Source organism: Talpa occidentalis, unplaced genomic scaffold (assembly GCF_014898055.3).
Source record: "Talpa occidentalis isolate TD23 unplaced genomic scaffold, MPIMG_talOcc4v2.1 talOcc4.2, whole genome shotgun sequence".
In the NCBI taxonomy this organism is placed as follows: Eukaryota; Metazoa; Chordata; class Mammalia; order Eulipotyphla; family Talpidae; genus Talpa; species Talpa occidentalis.
In genome coordinates, this window is record NW_023602073.1 from 53,582,765 (window position 1) to 53,605,690 (window position 22,926).

Sequence of the window (22,926 nt, forward strand, 5' to 3'; positions counted from 1 at the left end):
AATTTTTATGTTTGTGTAGATGTTTTGAATGTTGTCTGCGTTCATGCAATTATCTCTGTGTATGTATATGTGTGTGTATTCATATGGATGCACGTGTTTGTCAGTTTGTGAGCTTATTCATGTGTATCACAGTAGGTTAAATAACAAGTAAATTGTATTAGTTTGGAATTTTCATTGCATTTTATTCCATGATATTTACCTTAATTTCTCTAAGTTATTTGAGGAGAAGTATTCCATTGTGTGTGGGGGTGGTGGGGCTCTAAATATTAATCCACTCGCTATAATTGGGAATTTACTGTTCAATTCATTTTTTTGACAAAGTTGCCAAGAATATACAATAGAGATTTGACAGTCTTTACAATAAATGGTTTAGGAGAACTGGGCAGTCACATACAAAAAAAGTGAAACTGGAACACTATCTTATACCATGCAACAACCTTAACACCATATGAATAAAGATGAGATTAAGACCTAAAGCCATAAAGCCAACTGAAGAATACATTGACTCTAAGCTCCTGGACATCATATTGTCAGTGTTTATTCTGTTTTCTTTTGTTCAGTATCTGATGTTAATGGCAAGGGAAGCAAACCAAAAGTAAATAAATGGAACTACATAGAAAAATATTTTTTGAACATCAAAGGAAACCATCAAGAAAAAAACTATCAACTTACTGAATGGGAGAAGACATTAGCAAATTTAATATCTGATGAGATGATTAATATCCAAAATGTATAGACCTCATGTAACTCAATAACAATCAATTAAGTTGATGAAAAATGTTCAGAGAATTTAAATAGGCATTGTTTTCAAAAGGAAAATATACAGATGACCAATAGAAAAATGAAAATATACTTAATCTCACTAATGATTAAGGAAATGCTAATCACTATCAGAATGAACTATCACTCCTTACCTGACAAAATGCCCATCATCAAAGTAAGAAAGATAGAAATCACAAATGTTGACTAGGGCATGGAGAATATTGTTGGAGAATACAAGTTCATACAGTTTTAATTGAAACTGTATGGAATTAATTTTGTTTTCTTATGGATTCATAGTCTGTAGATATATGTCCCAAAATGGGATTGTGGATTGCACAGTATCTCTTTATGTTATTTTCTTAAGTTACGTCCAAATTTCTTTCCATTATGGTTTCAACAATTCATATTTCCACCCACAGGAGAATGCAGTGCTTTGCCCTCCACAGCCTCTCTAATATTTTTTATTGGAGGTCTTTTTGATGGGTGCCCTTCACTTTTGATATGTGCCCATTTTTTTATTTGCTTATTTGTTATTTTTTGATGTTGATCTGTGTGGTTTTTTTTATGAGTCTTGGATATTTGTCCCTTATTTTTTTTTATTGTGTAAATATTTATTCCTATTCAGTGAGGTGATTATTTAATCTGATTTTATTAATTTTTACATTTTTTACTGAGTAGAAGCTATTGAACTTGAGGTAATGCCAATTGTTTATTTTTTTGTTTTAATTCCCTTGCCAAAGGGGTTGAGTCACCAAAAATATCTTACGTTGTTGACATCGTGGAATGTATCACCAATACTTGCTTCTAATTCCTTTACGATTGAATTTCTCAGATCTAAAATTTTATTTCCTTTGGTACTTAATTTTGCATGTGGTGAAACAGGTAATCTAGCTTCATTCTTTTGCATGTGACATTGCAATTTTCCTGCAACATTTATTAAAGAGACTGTCTTTGTCCCATTTTGTTGTTTGAATGTTTATATGATAGATCAGGTACTGGGATTTGTCCAGTAGGACTTCCTCTAGGATAAACAAGCTCACTTTGTCTTTCATTGGACCTAAATTCCAGTTTTTTTCTGAGTAAAATGTCAAAATGCTAGCTATCAGAGAAATTCACTTAATACATGATGATGAAGCATAGACTAAGGGCTCATCCTTATATACAGTTATAGCTGTGGTGAAATTATATGAAATCTTCTACAGATATTCAAGAAATCTATTCCTAAGTTCTATTTCTTCTAAAGATCTACAGTGAATATATCATTGCTGAAAAGGGTGTTTAACTTATAATGATTATATTAGTGTGCTATGAAAAATAGCTTTAGGAATGTGCAAGTATAAATATTCATGCTATTTGAATAGTATCTCAAATTTGGTATGTATATTCAAATTATTGTTAATATTCAACAAACAAATTACTTTTTGGTTTTATTTCATTTATAAAATATGAATGCCAGAAACCTATTTGATAATAAGTATTTGTGCAAGGATTTTATGTGACAAGAGATGTTTACTCATTTTACCTCCCCAGCATAAATTAGCCATCAGAAATACATAAAATAATTAATCTAAGATACTGCCAAATATTTTGTTTCCAGTTGGGGCACCAGAAACTATTAGAAGCATTTGGTGCTAAAGTATGTTTGTCATGGTGGTGGGTATGGGGTGATAAGAATGCCTGAGGTGGCAGATCTTATACTTTTAGTACACAGTGATATAAAACAATGTTATGACAATAAACAATAATAAGATAAGATTAAAAATCTTGTCCTCCCCACATTGCTGATGATGTCATTTTTATTGAATCCATTGTTTCTTCTCTTTATTACATGTTAAGGTGAAGATGAAAAAGGTAAGTTCCTTTAAAATACTTTCCTTTAGACATTGCCATAGATTTGTCTTTACAGGGATTTTTTTCAACTTTCATTAACCACTCTCTTCACTGAAGCATATTACTATTTCATATGTTTTTAATTTATTTTCTATTTCCAACTGAAGTTATCCAACATAAATTGCTATTCAGTTATTCTCATTATTTTATTTTGATTTGTTCATTTGCTAAAATTTAAACAGACTTCCCTTCTGAGTTGGGCAATGTTATTAATCATATCCCTTGGAACTACCGGCATTTTTTATGGGGCTGATGTGAAGAGAGTCCCCATCCATATGATTTTGGCCCACTTCATGGATATATAATAATTTCTCTGTTTGGATGATTGAGTTAAGAATTACATGTGCAGCAGACCTCTCCTGCCTCCTCCACTGCTACCCTCAGCAGTGTGTTTCAGTCAGTCTGCTGTTCTGTTTCCCACTCTGTCTCTGGTGAATCCTCTCACTCACCACATCTCTGCCTTGCACCCCAGTTCTTGTATGCATAAATAAATAAATCTTTAACCAATAGAATTACATTTACACATTTCTGAATATATAAATTCTGTGAATATAGAAATGCTGTTATGTACGCACTAGTTGATGAATATATTAGCAATAGAATGGTCCAGAAAACTACCCAGTACTGCCCTAAGTAACATAAAGTTGTTCTAATTTAGTGTTTATGGATAAACACTTTATATCACAAAAGTTATAAAGACTAAAATTTAATATAGGCATTATTAAAAGTCAAAGAACTTATTAAATATTACCAAACATACTAAATAATAAATCCTCATATAACAAGGAGCAGAAAAAATCACTCAGCTTCATTCTTTTCCATGATTACCATGAAAACTTGTACCAACAGAAGTTTCTTTCAATTTATTAAAATATATTATATTTAACTTTACATCATTTTTCATTTTTGTAAAATGTATGCATTTTCATCTTAGTTATCATCCTGTAAAATTCCCAAACCCTTGTTTTGATCCAACTCCCTTCTCCCTCGCCCCAACCCCATAGAGTTTCCCTAGTTTATAGTTGCCTGTTGATTTTGATTTTTACTTTATTATAATTAGTATTTATTCTGATCACTTATTTGAGTTTTCTAAATTGCTGCTATGAGTGAGACCATCCAGTATTTTTCCTTTTTTCTGCCTTACTTCACTAAGCATGATCCCTTTCAGCTCCATCCATGTTGCTGCAAATGGCATGAGTTTATTTTTTTGGATTGCTGAGTAATATTCCATTGTGTATGTGTACCAAATCTTCCTGATCCAGTCATCTATTTTTGGGCATTTGGGTTGTTTTCAAAGCTTACCTATTGTAAATAGTGCTGCAATATACATAGGGATGCAGGTGTCCTTTTGAATTAATGTTTCTGTGTCCTTTGGGTAAATAACTAGGAGTGGAATTGCTGGATCATATGGAAGCTCTATCTTTAGCAGATTGAGGAACCTCCACACAGCTCTCCATAGTGGATGGATCAGTTTCCACTCCCACCAACAGTGCAGGAGAGTTCCTTTTTCTCCACATCCTCGCCAACGTTTGTTGTAGTTAATTCTTTTTGTATGTGCCATTCTCACTGGTGTAAGATGGTGTCTTATTGTAGTTTTGATTTGCATTTCCCTGATTACAAATGATGATGAACATTTTTTCATATGCCTGTTGGCCATTTGCATTTCCTTTTGGAGAAGTTTCTTTTTAGCTCTTCTGCCCATTTATTTATCGGGTTATTTACTTTGCTTTTGTTGAGTATTGTCAGCTCTTTGTAGATTTTTATGTCAGTGCTTATCATTACAGTTGTGTGCAAAAAGTTTCTCCCAATCAGTGGGGTATCTCTTTGTTTTGGTTACTGTCTCTTTTGCTGTACAAAATCTATTTAATTTGATGTAGTCTGGCTGTTTATCTTTACCTTGACTATCACTGCTTTGGGTGATGTGTCTTTTAAGATGTTACTGAGTTGTATGTCAAGTAGAGTTTTGCCTATATTTCCTTCTATATATTTTATAGTTTCAGGTCTTATGGTTCTTTAATTCATTTTGAGTTGGATTTTGTGCATGGTGTGAGGTAGTAATCCAGCTTCATTCTTTTTCACGTAGAGACTCAGTTTCCCCAGCAACATTTGTTGAACAAATTTTCTTTGCTCCATTGCATAGTCTTTGCTCCTTCGTCAAAGATTAGTTGACCGTAGATCAGTGGGTTTATTTTTGGATTTTCTATTTGGTTCCATTGGTCTGGTTGTCTGTTCTTGTTTCAGTATTATGCAGATTTTTTTTTTAAGATTTATTTATTTTTATACAAACACTGGCATAGATGCCAGATGTGCAGGAGGGTGAAAGGATTCACCAGAGACAGAGCAGGGAACAGAACAGGCAGACTGATGAAATATACTGCTGAGGGGAGCATTGGGCACAACAGGAGAGGTCTGCCAGGCCATGTGGGACCCTCACTGGCTGGACAGGATCAAACCTGCATGGCAGAGGCTATGGACAGCTTCACAGCACAGTGCATAACCTCCTGCACCACCAGGGGAGGCCCTGAAGTTTCGATTACTATGGCTTTGTAGTATAGTTTGAAGTGTGGCAGTGTGATACCTCCATTCCTCCTCCCCCCCTTTTTTTTTTCATGAGAGCTTTGGCTATTCAGGGTTTTTGATGGCTCCATATGAATTTCATCAATATTTGTTCTATTGCTTTGAAGAATGTCATTGAAATTTTTATTGGAATAGCATTGAATCTGTATATTGCTTTTGGGAATATGGCCATTTTAATAATGTTAATTCTTCCAATCCATGAGCAGGGGATGTCTTTCCATTTCTTTGTGTCTTCTTCTATTTCTTTTAACAGTGTTTTATAGTTTTCTTTGTATAGGTCCTTTACCTCTTTTGTTAGATTTATTCCCAAATATTTGATTTGTTTGTTTCAATAATAAAAGGGATGGTTTTTTTGATTTCTTCTTCTTCAGATTTATTGTTTGTATATAGGAAGGCTACTGACTTTTGCATGTTGATTTTGTATCCTGCCACTGTACTGAATTGATTGATGATTTGAATTAGTTTTTCTGTGGAGTTTTTGGGGTTCTCTATGTATATTATCATATCATCTGCAAATAGTGATAGTTTGACTTCTTCTTTTCCTATTTAGATCCCTTGTATGTCTCTCTCTTGTCTTATTGCTCTGGCTAGGACTTCCAATATTATATTGAAAAGCAGTGGTGAGAGTGGACATCCTTGTGTTGTTCCAGATCATAATGGAATTGCTTTCAGCTTTTCACCATTGAGAATGATTAGGCTGTTGGCTTGTCATAGATGGCCTTTATGATGTTGAGGTATGTTCCTTGTATCCGAAGAATTTCAAGGGCTTTTATGATGAATGGGTGTTGCACTTTGTCAAAAGATTTCTCAGAATCTATTGATATTATCATATGGTTTTTATATTTCTTTTTGTTGATGTGTTGGATAACGTTGATTGATTTTCAGATGTTAAACCATCCTTGTGTCCCTGGAATGAATCCTACTTGGTCGTGGTGAATTATCTTATGGATACATTGTTGGATTCTGATAGCTAAAATTTTATTGAGGATTTTTGCATCAGTGTTCATTAGGGAGACTGGCCTGTAGTTTTCCTTTTTTGTGTTGTCCTTGTTCGGTTTTGGTATTAGTGTAATGTTGGCTTCATAGAACGTGTTTGGTATTATCCCTTCCTTCTCAATTTTTTGGAAGAGTTTGTGAAGGATAGGCACTAATTCATCTCTGAATGTTTGGTAGAATTCATTTGTAAATCCATCAGGTCCTGGGCTTTTGTTTTTGGGGAGGTTTTGATTACCATTTCAATTTTGCTGCTTGTAATTGGTCTGTTTTGGTGTTCTATTTCTTCTTGATCTATCGTTGGGTGATTGTAGAGTTGTAGGAATTTGTCCATCTCCTCTAGATTGTTGAACTTGTTTCCATATAACTTTTCATAGTAGTTACTGATTATTCTTTTGATTTTTGCTGTGTCCGTTGTATTTTTCTCCTCTTTCATTTGTGATCCTTTTTATTTGTGCTGTCTCCCTTTTTTCCTTTGTGAGCCTGGCTAGGGGTTTGTCTATTTTATTGATTTTTTCAAAGAACCAGCTCTTGGTTCCTTGATCTTTTGGATTGTTTTTTTAGTTTCAATTTCATTTATTTCTGCTTTGGTTTTTATTATTTCTTTTCTTCTACTGGTTTGGGTTTTTTTTTTGTTGTTCTTTTTCTAAATCTTTGCGCTTTGAGATTAGGTTGTTTCTTTGAGTTCTTTCTTGTTTCTTGATGTGAGCTTCTATTGCTATATATTTTCCTCTTATTACTGCTTTTGCTGCATCCCATACATTTAGGATATTGGTGTCCTCCTTGTCATTCATTCAAAGAATTTTTTAATTTCTTCTTTGATCTCCTCATTAGTCCAGTGGTCTTCCAGTAGTGTGGTTTTTAATCTCCATGTGGTAGGAAAGTTCCTTGCCTTCTTTTTATGGTTTATTTCTAGTTTGATGCCTTCATGGTCAGAAAAGATGGTTGATATGATTTCAATCTTTGTGTATCTTTTGATGTTTGTCTTGTGCCCCAGTATGTGATCGATCCTGGAGAATGATCCATGTGCACTTGAGAAAAATGTGTACTCCGTTTTTGGGGGGTTTAGTGTTCTATAGATGTCTGTTAAGCCCAAATGCTCTAGGTCCTTATTTAGAGCTTTGGTTTCTTTACTTATTTTTTGTCTTGTTGATCTATCCATTGTTGATAGTGGTGTGTTGAAGTCTCCCACTACGTATGTGTTTTCTCAGATGTCTGTTTTCAGAGAGGAAAACAGTTGTCTGATATATTTTGGTGCTCCTTCATTTGGTGAGTATATGTTAATGAGTGTTATTTCTTCTTGAAGTATTGTTCCCTTGATCACAATGTAGTGACCATTGGGGTCTCTTTTTATCTTTTTGAGTTTGAAATCTGTTTTATCTGATATGAGTATAGCTGTTCCTGCTTTCTTTTTTGGTCCATTTGCTTGTAGGATTGTTTTCCATCCTTTAACTTTGAGTCTATTTTTATCTTTTGTAGCTAAATGTGTTTCCTGGAGATAGCAAAAGGTTGTGTTTTGTTTCTTAATCCAGCCTGCAACTCTGTGTCTTTTTATTGAAGAGTTTAGTCCATTTACATTTAGAGTTAATATTGATATGTTAGCATCTGTATTTGTTAGCATCTGTGTTTGTCTTTCCTTTGATTTTATTTATTTATTCTTTTAATAACTTTTTTTTGGGGGGTCCTTCTTTCGTTGTTATTCGTCCCTCTGAGGTTCTGGCTTTAGGATTCCTTGTAGTATTTTTGGAGTGGGGGTTTAGTTGTAATGAAATTCCGGAGTTTCTGTTTGTCTGGGAAGGTCCTTATTCTTTCTTCATAGAGGAAGGAGAGCTTTGCGGGATAGAATTTTCTTGTTTGGCATCCTTTTTTTTGGAGTCTGTTGACTATGTTCTTCCACTCTCTCCTTGCCCCTAGCGTTTCTTCAGAGAAGTCTGATGTCAACCTGATTGGCTTTCCTTTGAATGTTATCTGTTTCTTCCCTCTTATAAGCTTCATTATTTTTTCCTTGTCCTGGATTCTTGGGAGCTTTACTATTATGTGTCTTGCTGTATTTTTCCTTTCATCGTGGAATTTTGGTGTTCTTCTTGCTTCTTGTATATCAATTTTCAGCTCCTTCTTCACATTTGGGAAGTTCTCTTCAATTATCTCTTTGAATATTTTCGCTGTTCCTACTTCTCTCTCCTCTCCTTCTGGTATTCCTATAACTCTTATATTTCCTTTCCTCATGGAGTCAGATAGTTCCCGAAGTCTTTCTTTGTTCTTTTTCCTTTGTACTTCTCTTTCCTTTTCTGTTTTGGTTCTTTTTATTTCTGTGTCTTCAAGAGAACTTATTCGTTCTTCCATTTCATCTTTTCTTCTTTCATTGCTTTTCCCTGAATTCTTTAGTTCTTCCATTAATTCTTTGATCTCCTGCATTTCTTTTACTTCCCTCTTTAGGGACTCAATTTCATTCTTCTGATCGTTGATTATTTTTCCCTTATCATTGTTTTCCTTTATGACTTCTGTCAGTTTTTTAATCACGGCAATTTTAAATTCTCTTTCTGGAAGGCTCAGAAGTTCTTCCAAGTTCCTGTCGTTGCAATCTGGGGCTGGTTTTCTTTTTGTGGTGTGCTTTTTCCTGAGGAGTTGCTAGGTTGCGTGTGGTTCTTCTACTCCCTACTGTCTGTTTTCTATTTTGCCGTATGCGTTGGGACACTGTGTTGCTGGGACTGGCCGGCATCTTGGGTGAGCTTCTCTGCTCCCCTCTGGCTCCTCCAGGAGCCATCTGTCTGTTTCAAGCAGTCTTTCCTGAAGAAAGGTCCCTGTTCTAAAATGCCGATGTGGGGACACACTACCCTGTGCGCCTGGTCTGCCCCAGCGGTGGGTTCCCGCTCCCCTCTGGGCTTGGATTGCAGGCCAGAGGGGTTCTGGCATGGGCGAACTTCCCCCGCTCACCTCTGGCTCCTGAGGGAGCCTTCTGCAGGCAGTTTTTACTAAAGAAATGTTCCTGTTCTAAAATGGCGATGCGATGTCAGTACCAGGCTTACACCAGCAGGGGTACCTGGGGTGGTGGTTGCTTCCGCCAAGGATGAGTCGCTTCCGCCCAAGCGGAGGCTGATGCAACAGTAACCGGATGTTGCAAATCCACATAAAGCGCATGCGCAGGCTTTCCAATATATAGCCCCTCCCCTCGAATAAAGAGAGTTCCTGCTTCCAGCCAAGAGAGTGCACACGTCTTTTCATCCCCAGCCCCTCCGCCGTGTTCCTGAACCCCGTCGGCCTGCAGGCAGGACCGGCAATGTGGGACACATTCCTTGCACATCCGGTCTCAGGCACACTCTTCTGCGCTCCTGATCTGCCCCGGCTGTGGGTGCTCGCTCCCCCTGTGGGCTCAGACTACTGGTAGGAAGGCGCCCGGTGTGGGCTAACTTCCCAGCTGGCCACTGGCTCCTCCAGGAGCCTCTGCTGGTTTTAAGTCGCTAGGTGGCGCCAGAGCCCTTGGGGAGCTGGTTGTTTTTTTTTTTTTTTCACCCCGTGGGACAGGGAACAGAGCAGGAATGGTAGGGTAAACCTCAACGGCTTTGGGGTGCTGTGTCTGCCTTGTGCCCCACCGTCGTGGAGAACCCACGCCCCGAATTTCGTGCCCCGGGTCTCAGTTCCAAAGCCCTCAGGTCCAGGACGCGGGCTGTAGCCCAGTTCAGTGTCCACAGAATGGCGTCTTTTGCACCCCGCTCCCATGCATGGTTGCCTGGTTCCTGGTTACTCAGTGAGGGTCTTCGTGCGCGTCTCCCCACACTTCTATGTTTCAGGCGCAGGGACCTGGGCAGCCACGATCCCGATCCACATTTGCTTTTCAACCGCGCTCCTTTTCAGCCTATCCCTATCCCTATCCGCGTTTGCTTTTCCAGCACACCGCTTTTCTGTGTAAGCTTACTGGGCTGCCTGGGTCTGTGTGCTGGTGCTGGTCTCCTCCTGGGGGGGGGTCTCTGTTTAATGGCGCTTGGAGCTCACCTTCATGGCGAATCCTGCAGGGTTCTCCGCAGCTCCAGTTCACGGGGTGTGGTGGCTGAAATAGTTCCTTTCCACTCACAGTCCCGCTTGCTGCATAGTTTGTTCTTGTTGGTCGTTTTAGTTTGTTTTTTTCCTCCTCTCTGTTGGTCGGAGAGTGCCGACTTTGTGGGTGGGGGAGGGGAGCAGGGTTCTGCGCTTTCCTCCCTTCTGGTCCTCTTTTATGGCAACTTTCTTCTTCCGGTAGTTTGCTGGAGTCATCCGTTAATCTTCCCTGTCCCAGTTCTCACTGGGACCTGCCGCTTTTCCTCCCTATTAACTTTTTTTAATGGGAAATCTTACTCACAGAGTCTCCTCGCCGCCATGTTGCTCCGCCCTCTCCTTCATATCTTTTTTATAGCTGAAGAAGATTCTTGCTGGATATAGTATTCTTGAATGAAAGTTGTATATTTTAGTATATTGATAAGTCACTTTATTCTCTCCTTGACCATATGGTTTCCTCAGAAATTAGATGTCAGACTGATGGTGTACCTTTCGAAGTTATCTGTTTTACACCTTCAACTGCTTTCAATTTTCTTTCTTTTTTTTAATCTCTTGCTAGGTGCCTTTCTGTTGTGCTCTCTACATTTAGGTAATCAGGCATTCTCTGAACTTCATGGATTTGCATATTTAATTACCTCCCAAGATGAGGGAAATTTTCCTCTTTGTTTTTCTTGAATAGGCTTTCTGTTGTCCTCTCTCTTCATTTTGCAGTATACACATTAATTGTATGTGGCTTTATTTAAAATGTTGTAAAGTTCTGGAATTGCCTCTTCATTTTTTTCCCCACATCCTGTTTATATTCTTCTACCTGGATCTTTCTTATTGCATTGCTATCTTCATGGTCACTTACTTGATCCTTCTTTCTTTCTGTTCTACTTCTATAGATTTTTCTAGAGTACCTGATCTGAATTCTTTCTTTACCTTCAGAATTTCTGGAATTTTCTGATTTAATGATTCATTTTTTTATCTTCTCTTCATTAAATTTAGATTCAAGTTCATTAATTGTTTCTATGAATTTTAAATCTTGTTTATTAGCTTTTATGTTTTTTGAGGGGTAGTTATTTGATTTGATTTTCTGAGTATTCTTGTATGTCATTGACTTGCCTTTCTGCATTATCTTCTATCTCCTTAAGTTCATTATAGCTGTTCTGATATAGTTTTTTTTTTAAAGAGGCATGTATTTTTATTTATTTATGATTTATTCATTTGTTTGTTTGTTTTGTTTATACATGCACTGGGTACAGTCAGAATTGCGGGAGGGTGAGAGAATTCACCAGAGCCAGAACAGGGAGCAGAGCAGGCAGAAGGACAGAAGTACACTGCTGAGGGGAGGAGCAGGCGGCAGGAGAGTTCTGCCTGCCCTGTGGGACCCTTCTCCGGTGGCCAGGGAGCAGCCGGGGATCGAATGGGTGCCGCAGAGGCCACGGGTAGCTTCGCAACCAAGCGTTCAACCACTGCACCACTGGGGAGGCCCTGTTCTGATATAGTCTTAAATCTTTTTTACGTTTGGATTCTGAAGAAATTTTCTCAACTTGCAAAGTGATGTTCTCTTGAGTTCTTATAATTCCATGTGTTATACTTTATTATTATTTTTATATTTTTTATGCTTTATGTCACTTTATTATTATTTTTTCATTATATTTAAATATTTTATTTTATATAATTCTTACATCTTTTTTCATCTTTGCACAATGTATGCATTCTCATTTTGGTTATATTCCCCATACAATTGCACACCCCCCTTATTTTGACACTAGTCCTTCCTTTCCCTGCACCTACCCCCCCCATAGTGTGTCTCTGGTTTATAGTTGTTTGTTGATTTTGATTTTTACTTTGTATTGATAAGTCTTTTTCCTGGTCTCATATTCAGGTTTTCTAAATTCCTGCTATAAAGTGGACCATGAGTGGACCATCCAGTATTATTCTTTTTTTTTTTTCAGACTTATTTCGCTGAGCACCATCCCTTCTAGCTCCATCCATGTTGCTGCAAATTTCATGTGTTTATCTTTTTTTGATTGCTGAGTAATATTCCATTGTGCATATGAACCACATCTTCTGATCCAGTCATCTATTTTTGGGCATTTGGGTTGCTTCCATAGCTTAGCTATTGTAAATAGTGCTACTATAAACATAGGCATGCAGGTGCCCTTTGGAATTACTGTTCTCTGTGTCATTTGGGTAAATATCTAGGAGTGGAATTGCTGGATCATATGGAAGCTCTATGTTTAGTAGTTCAAGAAATCTCCACACAGCTCTCCATAGCGCTTGGACCAGTTTGCACTCCCACCAACAGTGCAGGAGAGTTCATTATTCTCCACAACTTCACCAACATTTGTTGTTGCTAGTTTTTTTAATATGTGCCATTCTCACTGGTGTGAGATGGTATCTCATTGTAGTTTTGATTTGCATTTCCCTGATTACAAGTGATGTGGAACATTTTTTCATATGGCTGTTGGCCATTTGCATTTCTTCTTCAGAGGAGTTTTTTTTTTTTTTAGCTCTTCTGCCCATTTTTTGCCTGGATTATTTTCTTTGTTTTTGTGGAGTCTCATCAGCTGTTTGTAGATTTTTGTGATCAGTCCTTTATCGTTAGTGATGTGTGCAAAAATGTTCTCCAGTTGGTGGGGTTTCTCTTTGTTTTAGTTATTGTCTTTTTTGCTGTGCAGAAGCAGTTTAATTTGATGTAGTCCCAGTTGTTTATCTTTGCATTCATTATCACTGCTTTGGGTGATGAGTCTGTATGGAAACACCCCAAATGCCCAAAAATAGATGACTGGATCAAGAAGATGTGGTACATATACACCATGGAATATTACTCAGCATTCAAAAAAGATAAACACATGCAATTTGCAGCAACATGGATGGTGCTGGAAAGGATCATGCTCAGCAAAATAAGCCAGAAAGAAAAAGAAAAATACCGCATGGTCTCAGTCATAGCAGGAATCTAGAAAACTTAAATAAGGGACCAGGAAAATGAATAACTATAAGAAAGTGAAAATCAAAATCAACAAAAACTATGAACCAGAGACACACTATGGGTTGTGGGGGGCAGTAGGGGAGGGATTGGGGTCAAAATAAGGGGGTTGCAATTGTATGGGGAATATAAAAATAAAATTTATTAAAAAAAGGGAAGTAGGTTCAGGAGAGAGTTGAAATAGAAACCTGTGTAACAAGGCTTGTGCATAAATGGATTTAATTATATATCATGAAAGGGAGCTGCTGAGACACTCAAGTATTCTTGATATTTTTGACACTCAGAATGACCATTGTAAATGCAAGAAATATCTACTACCCACTGGAAGCATCAATATATCACCAATTTCACCTTCCATTCATATATATAACTCTCCGTCTATCCACCCATCGATGTGTCTTCTACCCATGTATCTACCTATAATCACTGTCTATCTATTTCCTATCTACATGTCTGAACACCTGTCCATATTTAGTAGCACAGACCATGCTAACTCTAACAAACCAAATAACAAAAATCTTAGGATGTCAAAAGGTAGCTTTGATATAAGGTAGCTACCGTGTTTATGTACCTAATGCTTTTTACACAATTTTGCCAGTGTCGCAGGCGTTCTGAAAGAAGTGTGTCCCCTTCATCTCTCACCTAGTACCACCAGAATGGGTTCCTTGCTTTGCCTTCTCATTTTAATATGTGGAGTCATGGCCCTTCTGTCAGGTGACTTTTATAACAAGATGCCTTTTGCAGTTTGGAATTTTGTGATTCCTTTTTTGTGGGTGTCTCCAAGCTTGGCTCATATAGTAACTCATTCTGGCCACTTGAGGCTTGTCTTTCCTTCTTTTTTGTGATATCGTTATTATAACTTTTCAGTTAAACATGTGTTATGTAAAAACTGAGAAAGAACAATTTTCTCTAAAGGGCTAGTGCAAAATTTTCAAGAACTTAAGTCTGATTTCCTTTACCACCAACTTTTCTTAGGTTTTTATACACAAGTTTGTGGCACCTTGTTAACATGAATGGACTAGCAGTAACATATGTTCCTGCAGGGCCAGAACCGATTAAATCTAAGAAAACTTGTACAATAATGAAGCCTAGATTTGTTGAAGGTTTGAAGCACATTTTCCTGAGGAGGTCAGAGAAAATTTCCTTTCTCAATTTTTTTTCTGCAATTGACTAAATTTAGCCATTTTCATTCACTTCATTTTTTAGCAAATGCTGTGGACAAACAAGGGACATCAGGAACTCTTGGTAAGTGTGTGGGCCGGAACTCCTTCCTGTGCGAGTGCGGGTGTGCTGTTTCTCCATCCTGGAGGATCAACTCATAATGAAATATTTTCAACATTTCAATCATTTGCTTCCCACTCAATCTTAAAAATGAGTGTTGCCCATCACGTGTTCAAAATCACTTCTCTCTAATGGTCTTACAAAGACCGTTAATTCAGATTGCACCGCATTCTCACATTGATGTGAGTCTCCCTGAGCCGCTGCCCTTCATATTGGCTAAGTGTTCCAAACACACAAAACTTTTACTTGGAAATTTTGCCAGTTCTTTGTTGTGGTGGATTCCGACCATCGTCAATGTGAATATGTCTCCGAACAGTTTCCTTTTTCACATATGAATTGTGCTAGAGATGCATTTTGGATGCATGCATTCCTTCCTGTGTGATTTTTCATGCTTTTATGTACTTTTGCTATGTAGAGAGAATGTTTAGCACTTTATTCTGAATTTTGGTAGATGCTCCAATACCAACTCTGAATTGTTCTGTTGAATCAGCAGGTTAATTCAGAGGTATTTTTTCTCTTAGGTATGTTTTTCACCAAGAATAACAAATATGGACCCTTTCCATACTGGTGACTGTGTAATATTTCTAAGGCATTATTTTTAGAAATCCCCTATAAAACTGCCATTTTATAAGTCATCTTCCTTTTGGGTCACTCTTCACTAAGTCAGTATTTTTCAGATTCTGACATTCAGCATGGCTACTGTAAACACAAGAAATAACTACTATCCAGCAATCGAGGCATCGATGTATCATCCATTTTATTTTCCATTCATATGTCTGACTATATACATATCCATCCATCCATGTATCCATCCGTCCATCCATCCATCCATCCATCCACCCATCCAATTATCCATAGGGCTATCTGTCCATATATCTATCAGAGAGGACAGTGTATGTGTTGTCTGTATACCTCTCTAAAATCTGTACATATTTAGTAGCACAAAACCATGCTTAATCTAACAAAAGAAATATAAATCTCAGAAATTTCCAAATGCAGCCATGACATATGGCAGTTCTCATGTTTGTATACCTAAAGGCTTTCTTTTTACACTACATGCAGTCATTCCCTCCCCCGGCACTGAATTTTTGCAAATGTTACTAAAATTTGAGAGCCATCAATTAGTTTTCTATGTTTTGAGCTACTCATAAAAATGTGCATTATGGCATTAGGAATTTCACTTCATACAGATACATACAAAACAGACATACAACACAATCACACATACACACATTGGTACACAAAGAAATGTGTATATTTCCATATATGTGCATTATGAAAAAGTATATATATGTATTTGTAGGTTGAATATAACTCTATGTTTCTATATAGATAAAATCAAGCATTTAAGACATAAATTATATATATATATATAATATTCTACACACTAAATGCTGGAAAATTATCATTGTATTAGAATGTTTACAAGTCAAGCTTCCATACTTTGCAAAGGACACCTCTACTAACATAAGAGGTGATAAATATGTCCATATTTGTTAAGTTTAGTTTCAATGTCCTCAGTCCTTGAAAGGTCCGTAGGATTCCACACATGGTATTTAAAAAATACAAGCCTGAGTCTAATCGTCTACTCCTTTTATGAATTTCTAGTTGGCTTTCAGGTGCCACCTGTCTCAAACTCTAATTTCTGTTTGTATTTTTCTCCACTAAAGTACTTGTTTGCTATTTGCAATTTTGTTAACAAAGCAAGTGCTACTGAAAACTACAAAACTGTTTTCATGGGCCTCCCTGGTGGTGCAGGTGGTTGAGCACTGCAGTTGCACTGTGAAGCTGTCCACAGCCTCTGCAGCACAGGTTAGACCCTGCCAGCGGGTGAGATTCCCACATGGCGCGGCAGACCTCTCCTGTCTTGCCAGCTGCTCCCCTCAGCAGTGTATTTCGGTCTTTCTGCCTGTTGTGTTCCCTGCTTTTTGCTGGTGAATCCTCTCACCCTCTGGGCCTCTCTGGCAGTACCCAGGTTCTTGTGCAAATAAATACATCTTTTTTTTAAAGATTTATTTATTTATTTATACAAGAACCGGAGTATAGTCCAGATGAAAAGGAGGGTAAGAGGATTCAGCACAGGCAGAATGGGGAAGAGAACAGGTTGACTGACAAAATACACTGCTGACGGGAGCAGCAAGAGCAACAAGAGAGGTCTGCTCACCATGTGGGACCATCACTGGTGGGTCAGGATCGAACTGTTGCTGCAAAGGCTGCGGTCAGTTTCACATCACTGCGCTCAACAACCCGGGCCACCTGGGGAGGCCCTAAATAAATAAATCTTTAAAAAAAATGTGTTTTCCTATTTGCAGTCAGATTATGACTCTTATGGAGTGTTTCTTCAATAAATATCTTTCTGTTGAATTCTGACAGAAGCTTCAAGACTTCAGTTAGCTATAGGCTTTCCTGTGTTTTTCTTTCTTTTATTTTTCTAAATTAGTAGCCCACATGGGCCTCCTCTGGTGGTGCAGCTTTTGAGTGCTGGGCTGTGAAGCTGCCTGCAGTCTCTGAAGCACTGGTTCGATCCCCAGCTGCCGGGCAAGGGTCCCACATGGCTCAGACCTGTCCTGCCGTGCCCGCTGCTCCCCTCAGCAGTGTACTTCATCAGTCTGCCTTTTCTGTTCCACCCCTGGCTCTGGTGAATTCTCTCACGCTCCCTCGCTTCAGTCCTTGTATAAATAAATAAATAAATCTTCAAAAAATAAATAAAATAAAAATTCTTAAATTAGTAGCCCACAACAGTATTTTTTCTTTTTATGGTCAAAAGCCCTAATATATCACTACAAGTACCATCCTCCTTTTCTGATGAAATTTTTCCAGCTTCACATCCATTCATCTGGTTAATGGAGCCCAGGATTATCCTCTTCTCATGTGCAGCAGAGTTCATAAGACTGCTGGTACACACACAGAATTCAGAGTAAATGGTCCAACACAGTCTGCTTCCTGATCACACTTCATCTCCTATCTCTGTGTCAGCTCCTGTTTCTCTTCTGTCAGAACAAAAGACAAAAGTACAATGAGAATTGATCTCCTTCCTGCAAAGGCATTTCTAAACATTAGGAATAGACACCTGATAAGCTTCTCCATCTCATTTCATTTTGTACAAAGATTTGGTTAACTTCTGCACATCATTGCCTCCAGCCCGATGAATCATTGAAGTGTCATTGGTTTGAGTACTCTGTGTTGGTCCATGTAACCTCGAAATAGCTTCAACATTTTGTCTCCCTGTTTTCCTGAATTGTGTCTTCATTTATTTTAAGTTGTTTTCTTTCCTCTATTTCTGTTTTCCAGATAAGAAAGAACAGGACAAAGGCAAGTCCCAATCACACCTTTTGCATACCTGTGTGTAATTGAATAGGTCCTATTATTGTGATCATGTCTCCAGCACTTCCAACCCCCAGTCTACCTAGTGTGGTATCAAGTCAGTGATCCTTTCAAAGGATTGAAAAGCTGCTTGAAAACAAACAACCAGCTGCACTTCCAGGTAGAGATGGACATATCAAAATGAATCTGGAATGTGTTGTAAAGCATGAATTCAGGAAGTTGTAAAATTCATTCGCAAACATTGTCAGAAGACACACTGTCAAGGCGCATGGAATCCCATGGGATCCATCTGAGTTGTCTAGTATTTCTTTGTCTACCTAGTCACAGTTTCATTTTCTCCTCGCTTCTTTGTCTTTGTCTTCCACTGTTACTGTGATACTCCCTCATCGGCATCACACATTTATTTTTCACAATTTTGCCAGGGTCCAGGCATTCTCAACAAAGTTGCCTCCTTCTCTCACCCAGTTCCCCCAGAATGGGCACCTTGCTTTGCCTTGTCCTTATAATCTATCGAGTCAGACCATGTCTGCTAGGTAACTTACATGACTAAGATCTTGTGAGGTTTGGAATTTTTACCCTTTCTGGCATGGAGGTTTTCTCCAGGCTTGGCTCATATAGAACTACTTTTCTGCCACTTACTATGTGATTTACCTTCATTGCATGTCATTTAGATACAAGAAACATTGCACAGGCATGCCTTCCACAAAACTGTCATGAAACAAGGTACTATTTAATGGGTTAATGGAGGAATTTTGAGGAGAGAGGTCTGGGAAGCTGAGTCTGATTTCCTGCAGTGACACCTTCTCGGTGGGTTCTCAATTCCTGTGTGTGGCTCTTCTACAACATGAGCAAAGGTATATTTTTTGAAAAGTGACAAAACTAGCTATAGGTCAGAAATTGAATGATAAAAGCTTAAATGATGCCCCCTGCTATGAAGCATATCTGTATGGGCAGGCCAGCAGTGATTCCCCTTCTTCTTCTTCTTTTTTTTTTTTTTCCTCATTTGATTACATGTATTCCTCTCTCCACATTGTCATCATTTAGGTTCTCTTGTGGACAAACAGCTGACTCCCTTCCTTCTTGGTAAGTGTTTGTGCCACAACAGCTTCCTGGATTGGCTGCTTCTGTTTTATATATGAATTGTGTCTCTCTCCTGATGTTTTAAATTTATGATAGAACCTTTTTCCACATGTGAACATTCTGTGCATTGTCTCCCTCTGCTATTTACATTGATTTTGCCATTTTCTTTTTCAGATCTTCGGAATAAAATAGGTAATCACATCAACCATTTTTCCCAGAGTCCTTTACCGTGGTGGCCCTCCTGGTATTCTTAACTTTCCAGCCTTTCAGCACTCCTTCTGCCCACTGTGACCTTGCAGGTGCTTCCTTTCACCAACTCTCTCCCGCAGGGCAGCAGCTTCCTACCTGCCTGTGATCTGTACCATGCCAGGACTTCTCTTCACTGACCTCCCCCAGTGGAGGACGCTCTCCTCAAGGCCGCCTGCCTGCAACTATGCAGGCCTCTCTTAGCTAACCTGTTCCTTCGGGGCAGGTCTTCCTGCCCGCTTGTGTCTATACAAGTGTCTTTTTTACTTCTGTCCCTTTCTTTAATAAACCTGTTCTTTAAATATTAAAAAAAGAAATCCTGCCTTACATCCTGTACCTCATACCTTGACACACTGTTCTCCTGATGTCTATAATCCTCTCCTCAAAATTCTGGTGTATGATTTCTGCACATATTAATGGCTTTCAATTTTTCATTCCCTACATCTCATTCTTTCTCAGGATTTCTTTCATTTATTCCATATCTGTCCCTCTGTGTTATCTTTTATTTTTTTTTTCTGGGTGAGACATGACATGTGTACATTTGCATGCAGAGAGATGGAGAAAATTTAGCTGATAGACACATGAGTTCTGTGTGTCTATCCATAGATGTTTTGAAAAATGACCATTAACTCAGGCCCTCTATTAAGCACCAAACTATGAGTGATGCATTTCGTTTCCTCCAGACCGTGAAAAATGAGACAAACCTGCCCTCATGCTCAACAAGTTTTCTCCCTCCATAGTCCCTCAAATAATATAAATTCAGAATGCATCATGTGGCCGCGCATAGCTTTCAGTCTCTCTCTGCCACTGCCATTCATCATACAGTCCAAGTGTACACACATATAGAAATGTTTTACTTACATATTCCCGGGGTCTACATTGTGACCGCAGAGTGTTTCCAGACATTGCAAGTGTGAACAAATCTGCATATGAGAATTTGAACTCAAGACATTTTATATATGAGTTCTGCTGCAGACATGTTTTGGATATATATGTGCCTCCTGTAGGCTTTCTCTTATTTATTTATTTTTTAATGTTTTTTTTACACTATTGTTCTTTTTGAACAATATTTGCTTCCTGCAGGCCCCAGGTGTAGTCCTCATAGAACTTCCTTCAGCAATGCACCCATGCACCTTCAGCACAATCCCCTGTGCTTCTCCCTCCCTCCTTCTCATCCTTCTCCCTCCTTCTTCCCTGCAGATTTCTCTGGCTTATAATTGTCTGTTTTTGTTTTGTATTGCTATTATTTTTTTTTGCACTGATGTCTTATATAGTTCCCCTATATTTCTCCTACGAGGGAAGCTATCCAATATTTTTCTTTTTCCTCCTGACTTATTTCACTGAGCATAATTCCTTCCAGCTCCATCCACATGGCTGCGAATGGCATGAGTTTATCTTTTTGATTAATGATTAATATTCCATTGTGTATATATACCACATTCTGGTATATGATCCAGTCATCTATTTTTGGGCATTTGTGTTGTTTCAAGGTTTTACCTATTGTAAATAGTGCTGCAATAAACATAGGGGTGCAGGTGTTCTTTTGAATCAATGTTTTTGTGTCCTTTGAGTAGATCCCTGGGAGTGGAATTGCCAGGTGATAGGGTAGCTCCATTTTCAGTAGACTAAGGAACATCCAGACAGCTTTCCAAAGTGGTTGGACCAATTTACACTCCCACCAGCAATGTAGGAGAGTTCCTTTTTCACCACATCCTCGCCAGTATTTGTTTTTGCTTGTTTTTTGATGCGTGCCATTCTTACTGGTGTAAGGTGGTATCTCAATGTGGTTTTGATATGCATTTCCCTGATTATGAGGGATGTTCAACATTTTCTGAGATGTCTCTTGGCCATTTGCCTTTTCTTTGGAGTGACATACTCTGCTGATGGATTGGAAGAGTTAACTTTCCCTTATCTTTGATGTACCTTTCTTATCTAGAGGCAAATGTTTGCATTTCAAAAACTGGGAGATGCTTCAATGCCATATCTTTGAATTGTGCTGTCGAATCAGTTGATGTAGAGATTTCTTAATTTTTTTAAAAAGATTTATTTATTTATGCATACAAGAAGTGGTGTGCAGACCATAGGTGAGGGAGTGAGAAGATTCAACAGAGACATAGTGGGGAGCAGAACAGGCAGATCTAGTGAAATACACTGCTGAGGGGAGCAACGGGTGAGAAAGGAGAGGTCTGCTGTGCTATGTGGATCAGCTCTCTGGCCATGGATCAAACAGGTACAGCAGTGGCTGCTGATTGCTTGATGGTACTGTGTCTTTAAGCCCTGCACCACCAGGGAGGCCCCAAGATATATTTATTCTTAAGTATTTTTTCACAAAGATTATAAAATTTTGTCACATACTGACAGCTGTAAATTTTGTCCAGAACAATTTAAGACATATGTCTTAGAACCTGTCTCATAAACCTGACATGTTAAAAGTCAATCATCTTCCTTTCTTTTGTGTGACTTTCAAAAGGGAAGTAGGTTTAAGAGTGAGTTGAAATAGAAATACATGTAACAATGCTTGGGTATAAATGGATTTAATTGTATGTTGTGAAAGGGAGCTGCTGAGACACTCAAGTATTGTTGAGATTTTTGACATTCAGAATGACCATTGTAAATGCAAGAAATACCTACTACCCAACTGGAACCATCAATATATCACCAATTTCACCTTCATTCATGTGTATAACTCTCCATCTATCCACCCATCGATGTGTCTTCTACCCATGTATCTACCTATAATCACTGTCTATTTCCTATCTACATGTCTGAACACCTGCCCATATTTGGTAGCACAGACCATGCTTAATCTAACAAACTAAACAACAAACATCTTGGAATATCAAATGGAGCTTTGATATAAGGTAGCTACCGTGTTTATGTACATAAAGCTTTTTTTTTCTGCATTCAGTCATCCCCTACTCCCATAATTTTGTGAAATGTTGCTAAAAACTTGAGAGCCTTCAGTTAGTTACCTGTGTTTGTACTGACACACATGTATGTGTAGCTACACTCAAATGAGTGTGTACATGTGCCTGCATGTGTTCAGTTGTTGCTGATAGTTTAACTGGGTGCCTATTTAAAAACTTGAATTTTAATCAAATTGTTTGCCATGCTACTTATATTTTCTTTCCATTTCCTTTTTCAGATGACATCCAGAGAAAAATGGGTAAATTAACTGGTAGATCTTTACTCCCATGTCCCTTTTGAATGATTGTTCACTTCATGTCTTTGGCATTATCTGTCTTTGCTCATGTGATGTTCTTTGAGCTACCCTTCTTTTGAATCCCATATATCACACCTCCTGTTTTTGTTTTTATAGTTCTGTCCTTGCATCTCCTTTCCCTTGACTCTTTTCCTTAGCCTGCAAAAATTTTGTTCTTTCCTAAACAAAACTTGTATCCTGTCTTCTATATAGATACACACACATATTGTTATACATAGAAATGTGAATATTTGCATATGCACACATATCAATAGGTCAAAATACATGTGAATGTAGATTGCTTATCTCTTTTGTTTATATGCAGATAAAGTGGAAAACTTTCAGTCACATTATTCATATGTATATACAATATCCTATACACTAAATGCTGGAAAATTCATTTCTATTGAAAGTTTACATGTCAAACTTCCATAACTTGAAAGGATTGCTCCACAAATAAGAGATGATAAAGATGTCTATATTTGTTAGGTGTAGTTTCAATGTCCACTGTCCTTGATAGGTCTGTGGAAAACTACGCATTACATTTGTAAAATGTGAGCCAGAGACT